This window comes from Trematomus bernacchii, unplaced genomic scaffold, assembly GCF_902827165.1.
Source record: "Trematomus bernacchii unplaced genomic scaffold, fTreBer1.1, whole genome shotgun sequence".
NCBI lineage: Eukaryota > Metazoa > Chordata > Actinopteri > Perciformes > Nototheniidae > Trematomus > Trematomus bernacchii.
The window spans coordinates 798,275-810,473 of NW_022987683.1; positions in this window are offsets into that span (position 1 = coordinate 798,275).

The window sequence follows — 12,199 nt, forward strand, 5'->3', positions numbered from 1 at the left end:
CATCATGTCTGAGGTCGGAAGGTAAACAACAGACGCCTAATGTACAGCGAGTGGGTGGGCGTCGCAGTATACGCGGGAAGTTTTTCTTCTTCTTCTTCTTCTCTTGTTTTGTAGCGGATTGCAAACAACTTTAAGGTGCATACCGCCACCTACTGTACTCGCCGTGAAGTGGTTTGTGGCCTGCCAGTAAAGCCAAAGCAGAAGAAGAAGAAGTGACGTCAGCGGCTCATTTGCGTAATCTTCCCTCAGGGAAAAGTACTCCGGTGTGAACGCGATCTGTACTAAGTGCCATGGGGCTAGTGCCGGAACTAAGTACAGGAAAGTACTTGGTGTGAACGCGGCTATTGTCCATGTCCAGTCTGAACTGGTAACTGGTTTCTTTCCAGTTGCTGTGCTCCCCAAATTTCCTGTCGACGTTGTGGATGTCATAATGGGTAATGATATAGCCGGGGGTAAAGTGTATCCTCAGGGCAATTATCCTCACTGTAGGGCTCGTAACAGACGTGTCGCACGTGCTCATTCTGTTTCTCTCCCAGGTCTCGACACTAATGCGGCTTTCACACCAGCGCTTTTCCCTTTCTAGCTCCTAGCTAGAGCTTTTCTGGTTCAGCTCCGGTTTCCCTTTTCTGCTCCCGCTCTGTTCACACCGCCCAGAGCTGCCGCTGCTGCGTCATGACGTCACCGTTTACATCGCTGATTTTCTCCCCAATGGAGCTCACAACAACAACTGCGTCGGGTCGATGATCGTGTTGCTTTTAATCATACGAAGCCAGATTAAATTAAATAAGGACTTCTCCAACCTTATACTTTTCTCCAGAGTGCTGTGGTTCATTGTTTATTAATGTGTTTCAGCGGCATTTACCGACCACTGCAGTGCTGCTGCTCTTCCACGGGAGTTTATTCTCCCGTTAGCTCCGGGTTAGCTCACACGGCTCTAAAGTATTCACTGTCTGACTGTCACACAAGCAGCTGATACATATCCCCAGTTCCCCTTAAGTGAATGTGTGTCAGTCTGAATTGACGCTGTTTGGCATCACAACGCTGTTATGAAAGTTTCTCTGGTATAACATGGGTGATGTTAGCATAGCAACCGAAGCTAAACTGACTACTTGCTAAGCCGTTTTCTACAGGCACATTTTACCGGCGTATTTTTCATTATGATTCTACTTGTGATAGTCGGACATGACAACCTGTGCAGCCCATGTATTGATTCCATCCGATAGCTGCTATAATAAAAAACAAAACGTCTGCCTGCTCACCACCATGATCAATAACAGCGAACGGATGGTCAAAGTAAGGTACAAATAAACAGAATCACACGAAGCCTGGTTAGTGTTGCCTGACTTTATAAAGTGTGTGGTTGCCTTCTAGTCACTTTGCTCAGCGCTACTGCTTGTAGGCAGGCATGACGAGACTCTTCAGTCGACCCATGTTCAGGGGAGGTGGGTTTAGTTTCCTGCACGCCTCGACGTAAGAGAGATCGCCTCTTAGCTCCGAAGCTCTTGCCTCTAGAGCGACAATTTTTTGGAGCTGGAAGTGAACCACATTCCGGAGCTAAGAGGCGGCGCCGCTGCGGTGTGAACAGGAAAAAACGGTACTTTTCAGGCTCCAGCTCCGAGCCGGAGCTGAAAAAGCGCTGGTGTGAAAGGGGCATAAGAGATTGTGTTTCTCTTGTCTTGACCCTGGTCATTTAGTGGCAGAGTGTGTGGCTTGGAAGCAGCAGGTGGCAGCTTCCAAGCATTCAATAGTAAGCTTGTGAACTGTGTAATGTGTGTTTTGGTAACTGTGGCCAAACACCGGTTTGGTTTTATGGAGGGGGGTGTTACGTGCCGTAGTGGGTGCTGGTGTTTGTGTGTGTGTGTGTCTTTCTCTCTCTCCCTCTATATTGTCTCCAGGTGCAGCTTCTCCTCCAGGTGCTCCTAATCACCAATCAGGGCCTCCATAAAAAGGACCTGAGAAAAGCTGCAGTCGCTCTCTCCTTCCCCTCGGGCTGCAGCATGGTGTCTATGTCTCTGTGTGGGACCTGTGTATATATGTGTATATATATATAGGAACCGCATAAAAATGGATAAATGAAGTGCTGTGACTGGGGAGGAAAATATATATATATATATATATATATGTATGTGTGTGTGTGTGTATCTTAGTTTGCTTTGCAAGTTGGCTGGTGAGCCCTTTTTCTTTTGGTCCATTAAAACTAGTGATGGCGAGATGAAGCGTATGTCCTGCCTCTACTAAAAGGTGGGGAGGCCACTTTATTAAATAATTATAGGCCCATCTCTAAATTGTCAGTTCTGGCTAAGGTTCTTGAACGCCTAGTGAGTGAGCAGGTCAAGGTGTTTTTATGTACAAATGACATCCTGTCTAAACATCAGTCAGGCTTCAGAAAGCAACATAGCACCATCACTGCCACAATGAAAGTGGTGAATGATGTGGCGAGTATTTTTAGATAATAAGCAGAGTTGTGCAGCTCTATTTATTGACCTTTCCAAAGCGTTTGATACTGTCGATCATCGCATCTTAAAGCAGAGGCTACTCAGTATTGGCATATCCAGCCATGCAGTGGGGTGGTTTGTGAACTACCTCTCTGAAAGGTCCCAATGTGTTCATTTTGATGGGCTGTCTTCTGAGTGGTTAAACATTACTAATGGTGTTCCTCAAGGTTCTGTTTTAGGTCCACTTTTATTCTCCATCTACATCAATAGTTTAGGTGAAAATGTCGATGGAGCAACCTTACATTTTTATGCGGACGATACCGTTATGTACTGTGCAGGTCCCTCCATTAAGGAGGCTGTTGTTGAATTGCAAGCTGTTTTTAACATTATTCAGACTCAGCTCTCTGAACTAAAGCTTATTTTAAATGTTGATAAAACCAAGGTAATGCTCTTTTCAAAAGCTAAGACACCAGAGCCTGTTTTAGATATTGTAACTACGCAAGGAATAAAACTTGAAGTGGTTGCCTGTTACAAATACCTTGGTATCTGGCTTGATGACGGTCTCACTTTTAAACGTCATGTCAATAACCTGCTTAAAAAACTGAGGGTTAGGCTAGGTTTCTTCTACAGGAACAAGTCCTGTTTCTCGCTCGAGGCCAGGAAAAGGCTAGTCTCTGTGACCTTTTTACCTGTGCTGGACTATGGTGATTTGTTATATGAATGCACCTGCCAATTGCCTGGTCAAGTTAGATGCTGCGTATCACAGTGCACTGAGATTTGTGACAAACTGTAAAGCATTAACCCATCACTGTACCCTGTATGCAAGGGCTGGTTTGCCTTCGCTAACTGTACGGAGGCTCAGTCACTGGTACATTTTTATAAATCACAGATCACAGACTACCTCACCAGCAGACCACAGTATGTCAGACTGCAGGGCAGCGTGTCTGATGTGCTGCTGAGCGACACCGGAGCCCCCCAAGGAACTGTGCTGTCACCATTTCTGTTCACCCTCTACACCTCCGACTTCCGCTTCAACTCCGGCTCATGCCACCTACAGAAGTTCTCTGACGACACTTCCATTGTCAGCTGCATCACAGATGACAATGAGGAGTACAGGGCCCTGGTTGAGAACTTCGTAGGCTGGTGTGACAACAATCACCTCCAGCTCAACATCAGCAAGACTAAGGAGCTGGTGGTGGACTTCAGGCGGAGCAGGAAGAGGCCTCTGACCCCCATCACCATCAGGGGGAAGGATGTGGAGGTGGTGAACAGCTACAATTTCCTGGGAGTGCAGTTAAACTGGACTGGACAGACAACACTGATGCTCTCTTCAGGAAGGGACAGAGCAAGCTGTTCTTCCTGAGGAGGCTCAGGTCATTCAATGTGTGCACGAGGCTGCTGCAGATGTTCTACCAGTCTGTGGTGGCAAGTGTGCTCTTCTTTGCCGTGGTGTGCTGGGGTGGAAACACAAACACTAGGGACACTGGCAGGCTGAACAAGCTCGTGAGGAAGGCTAGCTCTGTAGTGGGAGTACAACTGGACAATCTGGAGGAGGTGGCAGAGGGGAGGACGAGGAGGAAGCTCGACAGCATCCTAGAGAACCCCTCTCACCCACTCCATGCAGAGCTAGTGAAGATGAGGAGTACGTTCAGCCACAGACTCATCCCTCCACAACAACGCACCAAGCGCCTCGGACAGTCCTTTGTGCCTGTAGCCATCAGGCTGCACAACAAGGGGTCAATAATGAAAAACAAATAAAATAAAATCACTGGACATAAATATACACTGTTTCCACAACCCATGTTAATATATTAGTAGTTGACCAAATATGTAGAAAGATATGTCACTATATGTACAGATGTCCATTTTCACTTTGTCACTTTAACTCATTTCGTACTTCATAATTTAGATGACCAAATATGTATATATTTACTCTTATTTTTACTCATCTCCTATTTCATAGTCTTTTATTATTATTATCATTATTATTTAAAAAAGAAAATTCTTGATTTTATTAATCTGTGTGAATCTTTTCTGTCCTGTTTTTTCACGCTTACCCTGTTGCTGCTTTGTACAACTGAATTTCCCCACGGGGATTAATAAAGGTCCATCTTATCTTAATTGTAATTCAATAATATATAGTCTTTATATATTAAATAATAATGTAAATGTTTACACTTGTTTATTTGTTATGCTCATACTTTTACCTTTACAATAGTTTGCTTTAATGTGCAGTATATTTTGTGTAATATTGTTGTGGTGTACACAGTACAGTAGATCGAAGTAAATCAACTCATACATTAATGTGTTGTAATATCATTATAGCACATTAACCCCATTATAGCAGATGCCACATTGAATGGATGAACACATTTATGCATCAATAATTACAACGGAGTATTTCTAAATATAAGTTGTACAAATGATATGTATTTAATACTAATAATAATGATTCATTTTACTTTCAGATGATAATACTTTTCACTTGGGCTATTGACAATTTTGAATGCAGGACATTTGCTTAGAACACATCTTTTTACCTAGGTAAATAATCGGAATACTTCTTCCACCTCTGATTTGAACCTGTCACTGTTTTTAAAACTTTAATTAAATGTTTGATATTTCCCGAGACCCTTTCAGACCGGCAATGCTGCCCTGCATGTAAGAAATGTCCCATCCCCCTTGGGAGACTTCCTCCACACATTCCGATGGGCAATTAGTTTTAAACAAAGAGTCCGCAACATAGGCTACTACAGTATATTTTGTTAACAGAGGGGGGTTGGTATAGCTTTGTCACACCGTTTCAGGGTTCATGAATAGTGGATAGGAGAATTCAAAAGGATTTAGGAGAAGAGACTGCAGTGCTTTGAGAATCCGACTGCACTAATGGCGCATTTCCACTACACGGTCGGCCTCGGCCACACTCGGTACGGCTTGGCCGCGTTGGGCCTTAACAGGGCCGACTCACTTCATGCTGCGCTTCCATTACAGTTTAGGAACTGGGGTAGTTACTATAGTAACGTAGGCGGAGCCGTGACGTCATCTTCAATGAGAAATCCAGAAACACAACACAACCGTTAGCTGTTAGCACTCAGAGCTCACAGCTCCTTATATATGTTCAGAAACTCGACAAAAGTTAAACAAGTACACACCACAGACTGCCTGTGTCATGGTGAATACAGTCGCTGCTTTATTTATGTCTGTATAGGCCGTTGTTGTGAGTGTGGACGGTCGGGGCATATACTGCGTTAGCTTAGCCAATCTCCATCTAGAAAAACACGAATTTTAAAAGGTTTTTCGCCTGCCGTCTGTCTGCAGACTTGACAAAGCATTAATTCATGGTTTTTACTAACCGGTATCAGTATGTTGTTACTTCGGCATCATTTTGAAACGTGTATTACAATTAAATCATGGTCAAATATGTCCATCTTGTTGTAGTTCTAGCCCTCTTGCCAGCGCTCCTCTCTCTAGTTTAGCATACTCAGCCCGACTCAGCCCTGTTTGTTGGCCCCGATAGAACCACAATTTTCTAGGGCCAGAAAAGAGGGGAAAAAGTGGCCCCGCGCCGTGCCGCGCCGGAACGAGGCCTAGTGGAAGCACAACCAAAAAAGGGGACGGCACGACACGGCACGCTTAAAGCGAGCTACGCGCTGCAATGGAAATGCGCCATTACACTATCGACGTATTTATGATGTGCCAGCGGACGTCATGAATGTGCGTCTGCTGCTGCTGTGGGGAAACTACAGTTTTCTATACAGCGGACTACATGATGTAGGCTATAATAAACATTATAAAACATATCTAAATAAATGTGTGTCCCGGGCAGGGTTGCCAACTCTCACGCATCAGACGTGTGACACACCCTTTCACTCTCAATCTCACGCTCTCACGCTGCCCAAACTATTCTCACGCCAAAAACAAGATGAACCGGCGATCGTTTTTGGTTGGTTATTTACAATGTTGAGTTGACAGCTGCTCAAGCTGTCGATCTGCTCCCTCCCCGCCCCCACCACTCTTAACAACGTTAACAGACAGCAGAGCAGTGGGAGACGCAAGGAAAACTACGAGAAGAAGGGAAATGAGTTTTAAGAGCAATAGAGTGGCGAAGTCCCTCCCCTTCCGGTTGAGCCCCATGGGACCTTATTTCGGAAAAGTTATGCATTGAAGTCAATGGAGAGAGAAAGATTATCTTTCGATCCCGTTTGAATTGTGCCACGAATTACACATATGATGTTTGTCAATTTAAAAGATAATTTTGCAAGTCAAAAAAAAAAAAATGTGTCGTAAAACTGTGAAGTAACACATTTGTTTGTGTGAAACGCTCAATGAATTACATCTCTCGTCAACAACACACGTCACCAAGATGGCCGTCACTACTGTCTTGTCAACACAACGACCCTCACTATCACCACAATGAAACACGTCCTGAAGAATGTCATGCAAAGCTGCCTGCCTGCCTTCCTTTGATTCTCTCTGAACTGCCTGGTCGTTTTAGAATAGAAGAATAGGGAGGGATGAAACCCTCTTTAATGGTCACACATGCAGAGCACACAGCGCACACACAGTGAAATTTGGCCTCTGCTTTTAACCCATCCTAGTACAAGGAGCAGTGGGCAGCTATTGTACAGCGCCCGGGGAGCAATGGGAGTGGGGGGGAAGGGGGGTGTCCGGTGCCTTGCTCAAGGGCACCACGGCAGGGCAGGAGGTGAACTGGGACCTCTCCAAGTAGAAGTCCACACTCCATATTTAGGTCTGGTCGGGGACTTGAACCAGCGACCCTACGGCTCCCAGTCCAAGCCCCTACTGACTGAGCCACTGCCGGACTTTAATGTTTAATGTCAACCATTTGTGCAGATAGCATGAAGTAGAGAAGATCGCCGATGCTAACGTTAGCGTTAGCATTTCTCCCCCGGGCTTAAATGGTGTATTATAGAATGATCACACCGGTGACAGTACTCTTCAAAGGGTTCACGAAATATGACTACTACTCTTACTGTTTAACATTTTGGGTTACTTAATGTTACTTCATGTTAAGGCTAATAAAAATGACAAGACTGTAATGCTAACTAACGTGCTAGCTACTAGCTAGCTTGATCCACACACTCCTCTTTCATCAGACGGGAAGCGAAAGAACGAGCAAGACCCATTGCTGGTATAATAACAACCTGGTACTAAGCACACAGGCATCTTGTGAAAGTTATCTTATCTTAGCCAGCGCCATATAGATAGATTCTATCTATATGGCGCTGATCGTATATATATACGGTATTATACGTATATCGTAGTGTCTCAATTGTGACATCACTTACGCGACTCTGGGATTTGTAGTTGCGTATTTTTCATAGTCTTATATTTCAACAGTTTTACGACAAACTGTGACTTTTTTGACATGGAAATGATTTTTTAAGATTGACAAACATCATATGTGTAATTCATGGCACAATTCAAACGGGATCGAAATATAAGTTCTCTCTCCCCATTGACTTCAATGCATAATTTTTCCGAAATAAGGTCCCATTACCCGGAAGTAAGTGGGCGTGACTTCGCCACTCTATGGGACGTCCTTTCCTCCGGAGCGTCACGTGAAGCGACGTCCGTTTGTGATGACACAGCTGATCGTCTGACAGCAGCCAGCTCTGTCCCCGTTATTTTCACAAACACCCCCGCCACACATTTACCGACACAAACATTTGTATCATCCGTTGTAGACCCAAATAAATAAAATAAAAGAACTCATTCTCAAAAAAGATAAACGCCATTCTTAAAATGTATAAACGAACAATAGTTTGATTAATATTGATTAGAGTGCACAATATAAATAAAATAAGAGAGAGATATATTATCTATCAAAAGCCAGTTAGATTAACATTCATTGGATTGCACACTTTGTTTGTTTGTGTGGATATGTAGCAAATTAACATTTTAAATAGTACTTAATGACTGACTGAATGGAAATGACAACGAAAATGTTTCCAATAAATGAATAAAATGATTTTTGTCCACTTTGTTGTTCAGATATATCACATATTTGTAACTGAATTATACATTAATTGAAACAAAACACAGTATAAACTGAGGAGTGAGTCCCGTGAGTTTCATGTGTTGTCTTCACTCCGCTGGGAAACTGCTCTCATGTCAAGAAGCATCAGATCAGTGCATGCGCTGCATCGTCCAATCAGTGAGCGGTACACAGTAACGGGCCGTCTCCACGGCAGCGTTAAAAAAATCTTGGAGGTGGGCGTATCTGAAGCTTGGGGATTTTTTTGCGATCAACCAATCACATAATCTCCCACCCGCGACGCCCGAAGTAAACTGGATATAAACTCCCCAAAACAGGCGAAAACATACCACTGTCTCTGCCACCTCCCTCCATGCCTGGCTCCTCCGGTTTATATCCCGGTAGGTCTGGTCATAAAGCACCGGGTGATTGATTCGCTACCGCTAATTTCTCCTCCATTTTTTGGAATATGAGGAAATGATCTGCGGTATGTCTCTCCCAGCATACACGCCGTTTGATTGGCTAGAGCTTGAACTGTCAGATTTGCGTACACGGGATTTGATTGGCTGACGCTTCCTCCTCAGCTTCAAAAGTTGAACATTGTTCAACTTTGGATCTTGAAAATCCTGAGAATCTCCGCTCGCCTGCCCACAATGCATTTCGGCGAAAGCGAAAAAAAGTGACGTCACCCCATTCAAAGTGAATGGGCAGAAGCGTTTCAAGATTTTTTAACGCTGCCGTGGAGACGGCCCGTAAGGGGACGGGGCGAGTGTCTGAGGATTTCACCGGAGGATGGTCTGGTGGTTCCTTGGTTATCGCTCCTCCATTATCACTCCTCGATCCTCCGGTAAAAATAAGGCCACTGGGACGGTACAGACAAATCAACTCCCGGTGATACCGAGACCGAGGAGCGAGGAAATGAAAAATAACCGAAGTGAGACGCACCCTTTGACGGGGGGTGTGGGCAGGTGTTTTGTTTTTTTAAATGTTGAAGTTAAATGCATCAATCTGCTGCACTTTGAGTGCAAAATTAGGTTACTAAATCTATGGATACATCTCTCAACACCCATATGAAACAGAACTGTAAACAGATTTACTTTTTCTTTATGCATATTTTACAAATCACTCCCCTTTTAAACTGTATTTTGTGTTACTGTATAGTATGAGTTGCAATTATTTCATACCTGTTCTCTTATTTTTTATAACTATAATGATCATATAAAGTTGTGCCTTGAAAATACTTATTTACATAAATGATTACCAAACCGTTTGAGACCCACTACTTAGACTAAAGTGAACTATCTAAACACTCAAGAGTCCTTTACCTCACTGAGCTGTTGTTAGAGAATAGAGGATTTTATTTTTTTATTTAGCCTTTATTTATACAGGTGTAAAATCTCATTGAGACACAAGGTCTCATTTTCAAGAGAGACCTGTCAGTGGTAACACTACCACACAAAGTTACAGACAGACAGGACACTAAACACAGAGGCAACACTAAAATACAACATCGTAAAAAAAGTAGTCAGATATAGCAGGTGCAAACACCCACAGATGATTTCTCCAGCTTTTTTAAAATTAGTTTAAAATCCGTGATGGGTATCAAACTGGTCAGCTTAAGTTCCTGCTGAAGTGTGTTCCAGGTCGAGGGGGCAGAGTATGATATGGCTTTTTTCCCAAGCACCGTGCGTACTGAGGGGACGGACAGAGTGATGTAATTTTGAGATCGTAGGCTATAGCTGTACTGTTTGTGTGATATGTAAGTGGATATGTAGAGGGGCAGCAGTCCAAGCATAGCGGTATAGATGAGTTTGTACCAGTGCAGTGATCTGCGCATTGATAATGATGTCCAGTTGACTAAAGAGTACAGCGTGCAATGGTGTGTGAGTGGTTTACAGTTGGTTATGAACCTCAGAGCCCCATGGTAGACAGCGTCCAGCAGATGAAGGGAGTGAGCTGAGGCGTTCATGTACACAACATCCCCGTAGTCCAAGAGGGATGTCCTCCCGTAACAGATTAAGGTAGGGATCCTCTCTCCCTCTTTTTCGTTCCTACTCTCTGTCTCTCCGTGTCGTCCTTCTCTTTTTCCTCCTCATCCTCTCGCCCTTTCTGACCTTCCTGGGCAGTGCTTGGCCCTGGATTGTACTCTTGGATGGAGGCATTAGGACAAACCAGAGCAGTAACTCAGGGCACCTGGGTCTGGTGTCCTGCAGCTATTAAAAGCCTCTCTGCTTCTCTCTGGGCTCTCTCTGTTTTCTCCTGTAGGCACCCGGCTCTGATTAGTATACACAGTACTTGATTTGAATTGTTTGTGCAAATAAACACCTTTTTCTACCCGCTGACATGTTGTCTCCTTTTTGTTGTGGCCTTTTCAGGGTTCGTACGGGTGCTGGAAATCCTTGAAAATGCTTGAAATTGTACGAGGTGTTTTCAAGGTTTGAAAAGTGCTTGAATTTTGGGAATGGTGCTTGAATTTGGGATAAAGTGCTTGAAATTGTAAATGCTTTACTTCGCTTTTTAGATTAAAAGAAAATAAAGAAGTCGGAGCGCGCTTAATTGCTTCGCTTTTACATAAAACAGCTCCGCCCCGGCCTTCCCGCGCAATGCGCGTGACCGGCAAGTGTTTTTGTTACGTGTGTGACCTGGGGCCTCATTTATAACGCCTTGCGTAGGATTGACGTAGGAAGGTTGCTTACGTAGTACAAAGCACAAAAATAGGTACATACATTTTCCGCCATTTTCCGATTCACAAAACATTGCGTACCGGCGAGGGAAGTGCGTACGGCACTCCCTACGCCTGTTTCCCTTTATAAATCACAATCGACTCGTAACGCCCATATTTGCCTATACATAGTCAAAGAAACGCCCATTCATTCATTCATTTTGACTGACTGCATGAAGAAGATCGCAGGAAATTACGATAGAACAGCTAAAAAAGACATCTCACACCGTGTCAGATTTTGGTTATTGTGGGGAGGTCGAGATAAATCATATTGTTTGGTGGATGCAGTTTGAACCAGAGTAGCAGCATGGAGGTCGGATCGTCACCAAAATAAATAAATAAGTGGTCCGAAAAAAGTTAATGACAAAAAAAATACACATAACCTTCCTCAGGCAGTGTGTTTGTCCCGGGGACAGGAGACACCCCCTTGATGAGAAACTGTAAGAAATGATCGGGGAATCCCTCCGGAGTGGAGTCATGACGACTGGATCTGAATTATTTTTGTTGTATTTGGTGGTTTGTGTTCCAGCTGTCGATCAGCAACTATATATCCATAATCCACCAGTTAAAGGAAATACAACTAATGGATTGTGTTATATTAGCTGTACAATTTACCACATATGGTGTTCTTAGTTTCCATACCTCCTCTGTTTTACGAGCGACTTATCAAGTCTTGGCAAACGGCATAAAACACGATTAAACGTGATAGTATATAAAACCATGCTCGTATCTACAACCTAAAGAAATGCAAAACGGCGTCAGTTTAGACGTAATTCTGTCCTCCTGCTTACCGCATCATTTATGAGAAAACATTTCATAACATTAACACAACATATTCGAGGTGGTTTTAAATAGCATATCCGTATTTATTTATTTCTCCAAGTTATGTTTTTGTGTGCACTGAGGAGTCTCAAACAGGCGTTTGTTTAATCATTTAAAGATTGGCTTTAATCAATGTTTGAAAATGAATTCTTCATATTTGATAAATGAGGTAACATTTTATTTATGGTATTATTTCCACATATTTCTCTCCATTCTTCCTTC